This window comes from Hyla sarda, chromosome 9, assembly GCF_029499605.1.
Source record: "Hyla sarda isolate aHylSar1 chromosome 9, aHylSar1.hap1, whole genome shotgun sequence".
NCBI classification, from domain to species: Eukaryota; Metazoa; Chordata; class Amphibia; order Anura; family Hylidae; genus Hyla; species Hyla sarda.
In genome coordinates, this window is record NC_079197.1 from 25,551,321 (window position 1) to 25,564,151 (window position 12,831).

General features: G+C 42.4%; 1 protein-coding gene across 1 annotated transcript in view; it reads right to left on the reverse strand.

The window, feature by feature from the left end:
* Window positions 1–285: 285 nt before the first annotated feature.
* DUSP9 (dual specificity phosphatase 9) overlaps window positions 286–12,831 on the reverse strand; it is a 122,430-nt gene continuing 109,884 nt past the window's right edge. The window contains exon 6 of the transcript XR_008847582.1: window positions 286–851. The gene's annotated coding sequence lies outside the window, so the exon portion shown is untranslated. The remainder of the gene's footprint in view (window positions 852–12,831) is intronic.

Consider the following 12,831-nt stretch of genomic DNA (forward strand, 5'->3'; position numbering starts at 1 on the left):
AGATAGAGAGATAGATAGATAGATAGATACATTCAGTCAAAAGAAATCCAGAAGCACACCCGCAAGATGTGTGGTAAAACTCAGTAGTTCTTTATTGACCCATTGTCAGATGAAACATTTTAACGGTATCACACCATATTTATCAAGCATGGTGCAAAGGTTACAACAGTTGCATTTTATAAGGTGCATCATTAGTGAAATCATTAATCAATCTATACAATACTTTTTTTTTTTTTTTACTTTTGTTTTATTAGATTTCCAAATAATTATACATTCCTCACAAAATTACACTTCCATTTTCTTCACTTATTGTCCATATTACAAAAAATCTATATAATACTTATCACAATATATAAAATTGTATCCATAATACAGTACATCCATAGTGCAAATTATAACAATAGTGCAAAACAAAGTGGTACACAAAATCATCATCATCTCAGTGTATAAAGGCAAGAACATATCTCAAGCATTTGCAATAATCTATGATTTCTCCAGACCTAGAGTTGTAGGTAGACGCCACCCTGGGGGATGTCCCCTCATGTTTTGGTTGGTGAATTAACTGTCTTCTGTCCATGGTTAACATTATGTTTTTACTTTCACTTAGTAGATCTGTTCTAGGGGATAACCCCTCTTGGTAAAATTCAAAATCATGTTGTCCAAAGCAGGTTCAAGTTTCTCATCCTTCCCAACCACCAGGCGGACCTTCACCATCTGACTAGAGGGGAGGGACCGGACCATGGGGCGGGGATGATGACTCAAATCAAATCTGAGGATGATAGAGTTACTATCCATCGGCTTTACAAATAAGTCAGTAGTAAGAAGATCTCCATCTATTGATACCAATGTATCTAAAAATTGTACAGAAACAGAAGAAAAAGTCAAAATAAATTTGATGTGATTATTAACCTGGTTTAAGAATGTCAGAAAATCATAAAGCTGTGGTTCAGTACCTGTCCAAATGAAGAAGACGTCGTCAATGTAGTGCCACCACCCCAGCACATGGCTGAAGTGGTGGCACCCATAGATGACTGTCTCCTCCAGGGCCCCCATGAACAAGTTGGCATAGGTTGGTGCCACGTTGATGCCCATGGTGGTTCCGGACAACTGTAAATAAAATGTGTCATTAAACATAAAGTAATTAAATTTGAGCATGATCTCTAATAATGACAATATGAATTCACATTTTTCCACTGAAAAATCTGGTTCAATAGCTCTTCTTACTGCTTCTAGTCCTGCCTCATGTGGAATAGATGTATACAATGATGTAACATCCAAAGAGGCAAGGATGGTATTAGGAGGAAGACTCACTGTTTTAATCTAAGAAAATCTGCGGTGTCACAAATAAAGGATCTTGAATTTACAGTGTATGGTGTCAGAACACGGTCAAGAAAAACTGAAATGGAACTGGTTATTGACACCCTCCTGGAGACAATGAGTCTACCGGGAGGTTCCACAAGAGATTTGTGGATTTTCGGTAAAATATACAAAAAGGGAGTAGTAGGATGTAAAACAGATAAATAATCAAATAGTGGTTTATCTATCAATCCATAATGTAAAGCTATTGTTAAACAATCAGAAATCTTTTCCTCTATTCCACATCTTGGATCTGATTTCAACTGGAGAGTTGTCGGTAAATTTTGCCCAAATATTTCGATCAGTCCATGACCACAACTGCCCCGCCTTTGTCAGCGGGTTTGAAGATTAAGTTGTGGTCATGGACTAATAGGTTAAGAGCCATACGCTGTGTCTTAGTCAAGTTAGATTGATTACATTCATCACCTTCCATACAAATTTTGTCTAGGTCCCGTCTAACCAACGTACAAAATGTGTCAATGGCACTAGAGCCAACCTGAGGGTTGAAATTGCTGGGGACCTTCAAACCATAGTCTGCAGCCTTGAAACCCACACGTTCGTTGCTACTAGAGATAGGTACAGACAAATCCGTTGTTCTACTCGCAAACCAGGTTTTTAACTTTAGTTTCCTTAAAAATTGTATACAGTCGAGTTCTAATTGGAACCAGTTAGGTCCATTAGTGGGACAAAAATTGAGACCCTTCACAAGTAACTGTAACTAAGGATGTGTAAGTTCAACAGAAGAAATATTTACGTACCCTCCTCAACCAACACCGGTATTCCATAAGGAAGGCCCGGATGGATTTGTTGTTGTTGAAGCATTTTGTTGAGGCGGACATACGGAAAACTATTTACGCTTTACACTCTTGGACCATATTCCGACATCCAAGCGGGGAGAAAAGGGAACTTTTTTGGATTTATGAGTTAGGTACCTTATGCCCTTTTGGTTTATACATTGATTCTGCAGTAACTTCTTCAATCTATAATGCCTAGTTGATGTCTTCATTTGAGATTATTGCATTAGTTATATATATATATATATATATATATATATATATGTATATATACAGTGGGGATCAAAAGTTTGGGCACCCCAGGTAAAAATTTGTATTAATGTGCATAAAGAAGCCAAGGAAAGATGGACAAAAAAATCTCCAAAAGGCATCAAATTACAGATTAGACATTCTTGTAATATGTCAACAAAAGTTAGATTTTATTTCCATCATTTACACTTTCAAAATAACAGAAAACAAAAAAATGGTGTCTGCAAAAGTTTGGGCACCCTGCAGAATTTATAGCATGCACTGCCCCCTTTGCATGGCTGAGACCTGCCAGTGTCATGGATTGTTCTCAATCATCATCTGGGAAGACCAGGTGATGTCAATCTCAAAGGTTTTAAATGCCCAGACTCATCTGACCTTGCCCCAACAATCAGCACCATGGGTTCTTCTAAGCAGTTGTCTAGAAATCTGAAACTGAAAATAGTTGACGCTCACAAAGCTGTAGAAGGCTATAAGAAGATAGCAAAACGTTTTCAGATGTCAATATCCTCTGTTCCGAATGTAATTAAGAAATGGCAGTCATCAGGAACAGTGGAAGTTAAAGCAAGATCTGGAAGACCAAGAAAAATATCAGACAGAACAGCACGGAGGATTGTGAGAAAAACAATTCAAAACCCACGTTCGACTGCACAATCCCTTCAGAAAGATCTGGCAGACACTGGAGTTGTGGTACACTATTCCACTATAAAGAGATACTTGTACAAATATGGTCTTCATGGAAGAGTCATCAAAAGAAAACCTCTTCTACGTCCTCCCCACAAAAATCAGAGCTTGAACTTTGCAACTGAACACATAGACAAGCCTTATGCATTTTGGAAACAAGTTCTGTGGACCGATGAGTTGAAAATTGAACTTTTTGGCCGGAATGAGCAAAGGTACGTTTGGAGAAGAAGGGAACAGAATTTAATGAAAAGAACCTCTGTCCAACTGTTAAGCATGGGGGTGGATCAATCATGCTTTGGTATTGTATTGCAGCCAGTGGCACATGGAATATCTCACGAGTAGAAGGAAAAATGGATTCAATAAAATTTCAGCAAATTTTGGAAGTTAACTTGATGCCATCTGTGAAAAAGCTGAAGTTAAAGAGAGGATGGCTTCGACAAATGGATAATGATCCTAAACACACCTCGAAATCCACGGGGGATTACATCAAGAGGCGTAAACTGAAGGTTTTGCCATGGCCTTCACAATCTCCTGACCTCAACATAATAGAAAATCTATTGATAGACCTTAAAAGAGTAGTGCGTGACAGACAGCCCAGAAATCTCAAAGAACTGGAAGACTTTTGTAAGGAAGAATGGGCAAAGATACCTCAAAACAACAATTGAAAGACTCTTGGCTGGCTACAAAAAGTGTTTACAAGCTGTGATACTTGACAAAGGGGGCAGTACAAGATATTAACTCTGCAGGGTGCCCAAACTTTTGCAGACGCCATTTTTTTGTTTTCTGTTATTTTGAAAGTGTAAATGATGGAAATAAAATCTAACTTTTGTTGACATATTATAAGAATGTCTAATCTGTAATTTGATGCCTTTTGGAGATTTTTCCATCTTTCCTTGGCTTCTTTATGCACATTAATACACATTTTTACCTGGGGTGCCCAAACTTCTGATCTCCACTGTAATATATATATATATATTTATATGTATATTATTGAACATTTTATTATCGATGAACTAAGTCTGTTCTCTTTGTTTTCCAGATTATGAAGCATTTGATACCAAGGGGACTGGATTTATCTATACAGTCTGTGACTGGGACTGTATTTGCTTGCCTGCCCCCCTGGAACTTCACTGTACAATTTTTGCGGTTGTGCTGCCTACCCTCTGGATAGATAGATATAGATATGAGATTGATGTATATAGATATGAGATAGATAGATACATAGATAGATATGAGATAGAGATGAGGTAGATAGATAGATATGAGATAGATAGATATAGACATGAGATAGATAGATAGATATTAGATAGATACATAGATATGAGATAGATAGAGATGAGATAGATAGAGATGAGATAGATAGATATGAGATAGATAGATATGAGATAGATAGATAAAATTCCGCAAAAAGGACCGCACTCCGGAAGATAGTTACGGGTGCAAGCTGGTCCGGCCTGGGTCAAGGGCCCCCACAAATAGCCAGTTCAACAAAACAGCAGCACACCAGGATAAGATGAAAGCGTGTCAGGCTTTATTCATCAGATGCCACGACGTTTCAACCGTCTCTCAAGGTCTTTGTCAAGCAAATAACATGTGCACGTGCTCACAATATTTAGGGGTGGTACATGTGCAATAGTTTTGCATAATTAATTAGATTACAATATCAAAACAGTGTAAAATGCAGCGATCGCAAACAATCATAAAACATTCATAAAACAAGAGTGATAAAATTCAAGTTAAGATGCCTTAAGGGCGATATACTCTATAGTGCTAGTGTCACGATTGCTTAGTACAGTGTATATAATATCAGAATATCACATAAAAACATAGCAGAGGGAGGAGTCGAGGGAGGTCTTGGCACTGCCTACTCCCCAATTCATTATGACAGATGTAAACATATACCATGAGGAACGCCATGGCTACTTCCGTTTCTCTGTGTGGTGCTAGACCGGAAGAGAGACTACGGTCATGTGATGCTCATGTGACCTTTGTATCTCACACAGGCGCACTAGGCACCATAAGAATGCAGCGACGCGCGGTGCGCGTCCACAAGCGCATACTAAATGCGCATGCGCACACGCAAGGCGCGTCAGAGTATAGTAAGATGCCGTAATTTCTGGCGCATACCTACTCACACTGGGCTGTTGCTCAGCGCCATTTTTAGCAAGGGAATTTTTGCCCAGACTTAGGGTCCCAAATCATACTGATCCATTCACACTGGCACAGCAATCTCTTAGGTCCCCAACACAGTAAGGCAACGATGGGACTCCAGAACTGGATAACCCATCATTACCGATAGATAGATAGATAGATAGATAGATATGAGATAGATGATAGATAGATAGATAGATATGAGATAGATAGATATAGATAGATAGATATGAGATAGATAGATAGATAGATAGATATGAGATAGATAGATATAGATAGATAGATATGAGATAGATGATAGATAGATAGATACATATGAGATAGATAGATATAGATAGATAGATATGAGATAGATAGATATGAGATAGATAGATAGATATGAGATACAGCAACCAAGTAGACGCAGCAGCACTCCGGCGTAGTGAAAATAGTGACTTTTATTTATCACCAAAATGCAATAGCGACGTTTCAACCACCTCACGTGGCCGTCCTTCTCCGGAGGACGGCCACGTGAGGTGGTTGAAACGTCGCTATTGCATTTTGGTGATAAATAAAAGTAACTATTTTCACCACGCCGGAGTGCTGCTGCGTCTACTTGGTTGCTGTATCTAATTGGGGTCTGAGGACCAGGGCCCATCCACAGCCTGCACCCATCTCATCTTTCCCTACTGCGAGTGCTGCTCCATTTGTTTTTCTAGATATGAGATAGATAGATAGATGATAGATAGATATGAGATAGATAGATATAGATGGATGGATATGAGATAGATAGATATTAGATAGATAGATAAGAGATAGATATGAGATAGATAGATAGATAGTTAATACATAGATTGGATAGATAAGTATTAACTTTACAGTCGAATTCTAGAGAATGAACAATGAACACACGCATTTTACGCATTTACAAATAACCACATATAGAACTTGGCCTGGAAATAGTTAATATGTCATGTTCTATGTTAGGCAATATTCTTACATTGCTTATCTGTGCCGTATCAGGAAGCAACACTTCCCCTTTTATGCGCAGGAAAGCCTGCCCCGGAAGCAGCTTGCAGGATGCTGGTGCGGACTGAGGGAAAGGAGTCTATGGGAACGGAAGTCCAGAGAGCCTACAGTTCTGCTCGGTGTGAGAACGCTGTGATTTGTTTCTCGTCTCTACAGATATAGAGACATTAGGTCATTCTGTCCACTTCCACACAACTCATCACTCATCTCAGAACATCACTCCGCCTCTATAGTAATGAAATGAAGGTCTACGGACACACGGAGTAGAGTCTCTTTCCTAAAGTCCTCGTCTTCATTCCATATAAATAAAACTTCAAGCGCGGTAGAAGACGGCGGTCCATCAAGCTTTACCTCGTAAATTTTCTTCCGGAACAAGTGTTCCACATCTACAACGACACTGTATCCTAAGGTGACCCTTAGGGTTTTCTTAGTGAGCGACATTAAATACTAGCAGAAAATTGTCAGGATGTAATGACTATTGGGTTCACAGATGACTAATATGACAGGGCAACCAAAAAACTACCGTATTTTTCGTCCTATAGGACGCACCGGTGTATAAGACGCACCCAATTTTTAGGGGCAAAATCTAAATAAAGATTTTGAACCCAATAGTGGTCTGCAACCTACGGACCTCCAGATGTTGCAAAACTACAACTCCCAGCATGCCCGGACAGCCAACGGCTGTCCGGGCATGCTGGGAGTTGTAGTTTTGCAACATCTGGAGGTCCGCAGATTGAAGACCACTGCATAGGAGGTAATACTCAAGTGTCCCCGCCGCTCCGGACCCGTCACTGCTGCCCTGGATGTCGCTCCATCGCTGTCGCCGTGTCCCCGTCGCTCCCGAACGTCTCTGCTGCCGGCCGGGTATCCTCGCTCTCCGTCGCCGCCATCATGTCGTTACGCACGCCGACGCACATACGCGACGACGTGATGACGAGGAAGGAGAGCGCCGGCATACAGGGTATCCCTGAATGGAGAAGACACCGAGGAGGCAGGTAAGGTCCCTCCCGGTGTCCTGTAAGCACTAACCCGGCTATTCAGTCGGGCTGTTCGGGACCACAGCGGTGAAATCGCGGCGGTCCCAAACAGCCTGACTGAACAGATGGGTTAGTGTCACTTTCCCTTCAGACGCGGCGGTCAGCTTTGATCGCCGCGTCTGAAGGGTTAATACAGGGCATCACAGCGATCGGTGATGTCCTGTATTAGCCGCGGGTCCCGGCCGTTGATGGCCGCAGGGACCGCCGCGATAGGGGTGTATTCGCCGTATAAGAAGAAAAAGTGCATCTTATACTGCGAAAAATACGGTATATAGATGCTGCCATATTTAATTTAGGTGCCTAATGTTAAATTTTAACCCTATATCCATGAGCCAGTGGGCTAGCTTGTAACACTAAGGGTTAGCTGTAATATGGTGCATCAAAGTGTAGCAAACTTGATTTTCATAAAGGTCCTTTGACCAACCTTGTGTGAAGGTAAGTGAACCTTATGATTAATTGGCTTTGGTGGTGCCTCTACCAGAACTGTCTGACACGGTGCTTATTAGGCTTGAATCATTTGTGTTACTTCCTAATGATGATACTTGGATGAGGTAAGTGGAGACATCATTGTAAGGATGAAGATGAGTCTCCGTTCAGGTGGTGCTTGTCACCACCATGCTTCTAACCCTCAAGGAGTCCTGATTCCATTTTCCTGGCATCAGTACATGTAGAGACTACATTCGTCTGCAGGTTCTGAACACCCAATAAAATGGGGATATGACCAACTTAAAGGGGTACTCCGCCCCTAGACATCTTGTCCTCTATCCAAAGGATAGGGGATAAGATGTCTGATCGCTGGGGTTCCACCGCTGGGGACCCCCGCGATCTCGGCTGCGGCACCCCAGACATCCGGTGCACGGAGTGAACTTTGTGCCAGATGACTGGCGATACGAGGCAGAGGCTCGTTATGTCATGGCCACGCCCCCTCAATGCAAGTCTATGGGAGGGGGCGTGACGGCTGTCATGCCCCCTCCCATAGACTTGCATTGAGGGGGCGTTGTGTGACGTCACGAGCCTCTAAACGAACGCCAGGTGCAGCAGGGAGATCGCAAGGGTCCCCAGCAGCGGGACCCCCGTGATCAGACATCTTATTCCCTATCCATTGGATAGGGGATAAGATGTCTATGGATGGAGTACCCCTTTAAATACCTAACTCTCTCTAAGAGGCTCCATAGCAGCCCCATTGATCTGTCTTTTCTGCACCTACACTTTTCGAAGAGACAATGCAAACAAAATTCAGTGTGTCCAATGGGTAAACCAGAAAACTTGAGGGTCAAGAAGACTGAGAAAGGTTGTAGGTTGACATTGGATGTAGTCTGACATCTCTCACGGCAGATCCTTGCTGTGCGGTGACTTACAGATATGATTATGAAGGCCTCATTGTTTATTGATGCTATTTTGGAGCAGGAAAGATTTGTTAATCATCAGAAGATACCAAATCAAGGAAATGCTAATGCGCTCCATCACTACAGATCAGAATTACATTAGAAACAGATGGAAGCGAGGAAAATATTAAACAGCACGGAGAATGTTTGCAAGTAGAAATGGCACTGTCGGAAAGGACAAAATAAGAGATCGTATGGTTTTTCTAGATAAATGCAGTGAATGATGGAGCAAGGCGTGGATAGTCACCAGTTATGATATTTGTACATTTAATTTGGCCTTATAGGTACAAAATCAGACCCCCAAAACAAACAGATCTCTAAAATACCACATGATACACACAGATGGGCAGCTGATACCCCAATAGTGTCATTTGTCCTACATACTTCCTTCAGAGTCTTCCCTAGGTGTCCCATTAGATGCCTAGTACTGCATTGCCTGTCAGAGGACCTCCAGGTGCTTCCATCAGTCTTTCCCAGGTGCCCGTTTAAAGTGTACCTGTCGTCAACAAAAACTTTTTATATAATGTAGATGTAACGGAGCTGGATGTGGATCCTCTAACCTGTGTGGCTGATGACTCGGACCGTAGCGGGGAGCGGAGTCTAAGGTGCCGCTGGTCTTCACCAGAGCCTGCCGCAAGGCAGGATGGGCTTTCTGCGGCAGGCGACACCCAGGTCGCTACCCCCCAACACGGCTCAACCGCGCAGGTAGCTGGGCAAGGCGAAGTACCGAAGGATAAGGCAGTAGCGTAATCAAATGTAGCAGAAGGTCAAGGCAGGCGGCAAAGGTGCGGAGTCTAATAACGTAGCGGAAGGTCTGGATACACGGGTAAGGCTAACAGGCTATAGGGACGCTTAATCTCAGGCTAGGGGCACTAAAGATCCAACAGGGAAGTGTGGGGGGTGCATGGACTTATAGGATGGTGTCAGGTGTACACAATAATTATGGGCGTACTGGCCCTTTAAATTTTTGAGCTTCGGCGCGCGCGCCCTAAAGGACGGGGACACGCGCGCCGGAGCTGAGACACAGCAGAGGCAGCAGAGGAGAGAGGTGAGTGACGGGCTGGGATTCGCATGTGGGCATGTCCCGCAATGCGAATCCCAGCTCCACCACCAGCCGGGGACAAGGGAACAATGCGCTCGCGGCCGGTGCAGGTGGCTGGAGCGCGGAGCATGACAGTAGATAATACCATTATATGTATATTTGTAATATACATTGGTTAAAAAAAATTCCCTGCAGCTAATACCTGTGTGTCTCTATGAGAAGACCAAATACAGGAAGTGAGGATGGACAAGCAGGACTCTGTGCAGTAAGAAAAAGCAGGACAGTGTGCACTGAGGCTCTATAACATTCCCCTATCTCATACATCAGGATGATTGACAAGCCAAAAGTCTGCACAGATCCCTGCTTGTCCTGCCCTCACTTCCTGTTTTTGGACTCATCATAGAGACACACAGACAATAGCTGCAGGGACAGCATTTTTTCACCCAAAAATATACACAATTTTGAGCCAATGTATATTACAAATATACATATAATGGTATTATCTATATTATATCAAAAGTTTTTGTTGACGACAGGTGCACTTTAAGTGTCTCTGCTTAGGTCACCCTATTAAATGCCCTGTACTAGCTAATCTTTTATCATCTACCTGGGTGGTCCTTCAGTGCCCATTTCAGGTCCCTTTTAAAATAGCTCCAGGTATTTCAATCAGTTTTCTCCAGGTTCAGTTTTCTCCAGACTATTGTGTCTGTCTCTGGTTTCCTTTTCATGTATGTACTAGAAACTTCTTTCAGTGTCTTCACCAGATGTGTCCTCTGGTGCTCTTACCAGAGACTTCTTCAGGTGCCCCATTTAGTGTTTCAGTCTCAGGCACCCCTTTTAGTGCCTTCCCTAGTAGCCCCTTAATTTTCATGTCAAGGTGCTTCCTTTACTTAGCACAAACTTAATTTTTATATTGGGAGTGAATACGAGGTGATGGGTGGGATTAAACAGTTGTGGGTGTAAATGTTGTATATTGAGAAGCGTGTATGCCTAATACATACCATCTGATTGTATAATCCCACCCATGACCTTTTAAGGGTATTTTCACACAAGTGGATCCCCAGCGCGTATTATACTGCGGATCCGCCGTTGTAGGACCGCTGTATGCTACCTTTACTGGTGCCGCTACAAGCAGACACACTGAAGTGATGTGCGAGTTGCTGCGCACGCGCGGTGTACTCGCACACATCGCGGCCACTCCCCCTGCTCTATGAGCTTGGCCGAGAGCTGCCGCAATGTGCGAGTATACTGCGCATGTGCACGGCAACTCGCACATCACTGTGTGTCTGCTCATAGTGGCGGATTGCCGCTCCGAGCAGGCACCTGTAAAGGCAGCATACAGCGGTCCTTCAGCAGCGGATCTGCAGTGTAATATGCGCTGGGGATCCGCTCAAGTGAACGTACCCTAAAACTAAGTTCACACCCATCTGACTGATTCCCTAAATTATCAGATTAACTATAAAGCCTTGTTTTTCAGGGACACAAGGGTGAATCAAAAAAACTGTAAAAGGTTGTGTGATCAGGACACCTTAATCAACTGGTGCCAGAAAGTTGAACAGATTTGTAAATTACTTCTATTTACAAATCTTAATCCTTCCAGTACTTATCAGCTGCTGTATGCTCCACAGGAAGTTATTTTCTTTTTGAATTTCCTTTCTGTCTGACCACAGTGCTCTCTGCTAACACCTCCTACCTCCTTGCTCCTACTATGGACAGTTCCTGACATGGACAGAGGTGTAAGCAGAGAGCACTGTGGTCAAACAGAAAGGACATTTAAAAAGAAAATAACTTCATCTGGAGCATACAACAGCTGATAAGTACTGGAAGGATTACGATTTTTAAATAGAAATAATTTAAAAATCTGTTTAACTTTCTGGTACAGATTTTTGGGGGTTGGCCACAAGTTTATTCTGGGTCCATACTAAGGTTCATGTGTAAAACCAGATATAACAAACCACATAACAAAGTTTAAAAAAAAAGGTGCAATTTATTTTACTGAAAAATCGTACAACAAATGATGAATATACAAGTCATTAATTAAAAAGACATTTGCCCGTACTTGCATAATACATTGTTTTTTCATTCCTCCTAGACGGTTATTGTGACAGATTAAAGAAGAGACTTTCTAAGCTCTTCACCATTTCATGGTCAATGTGAAATTATTTGGGAAAGCGGGTGGTGGAGCCAAAACTCCAATAAACAGTAACTCATTCCTACCAGACCACCTGTATGGGGGCGTAATACTGTTAACCCTACAATGAACCAGACTAATTCCTCTTTGAGAACTCTAGAAAATGTCCACAATTTGTCAACATCAACAATACTGCCAGAAAATAACACTGGTGTAGGACTCATTTGCTGTCCATTGAGGTTGTTGATCCTAGTCAGCCTACTGTACATACACATGAGTTCTTGTTGAAAGTTGTTTAGACCAGAAGTTTTCACCAATTTCACCATTCGTTTGCACATTCCTATTGTCCAAACATATATATCTACATTCCTCTAGAGGCAGGAGGGTTGGTGATGGTGTCCACTCTTGGAAGGTAAAACAGGCCACGGTGTATCTTAACATCATGAACAACCCACCAAGGTATGCTGAGATCAGCTGGAGTTGACTGATCTATGAAATCATTTGGCAAGGGTCCGAGAGTGGTAACATGTCTCTTTGGGGAGACCACAAAGCTGGCATAGACATGCTCCATGCTCAAAAAAAAGGACGCAAAGTACCAACCTCCAGAAAAAGAATAGAACTGGTTTTCTAGTGGCACCTATTGAAGCTAGCTTCCCCAAGGAGAAACATCTCTTCAGACCTACGTCAAAGCCATCTCATCCAGTCGACATGCACCCTGTTTTGTACTGAGAAGGTGCCAGAGCTCAACTGTCTATGTAGGAAATTAATTTTGATTTAGCTGATAATCCCTAGTCATGTTTTAAGGCTTCTGCATTAGGCTTCTGCACTGACTTATCGATAAGCTACCTCCAATATGTCCCACTAGAGAGCCATTATTTTTCCTTATGGATCTACTTTACATTATTTGGCATAGCTTTGGTAGGCGAACCATAGATTGTAAGGGTCAAACATGGTCCAAGAGTGGTCTCTCAGCTGACCCTCCTAAATACTAAATTTT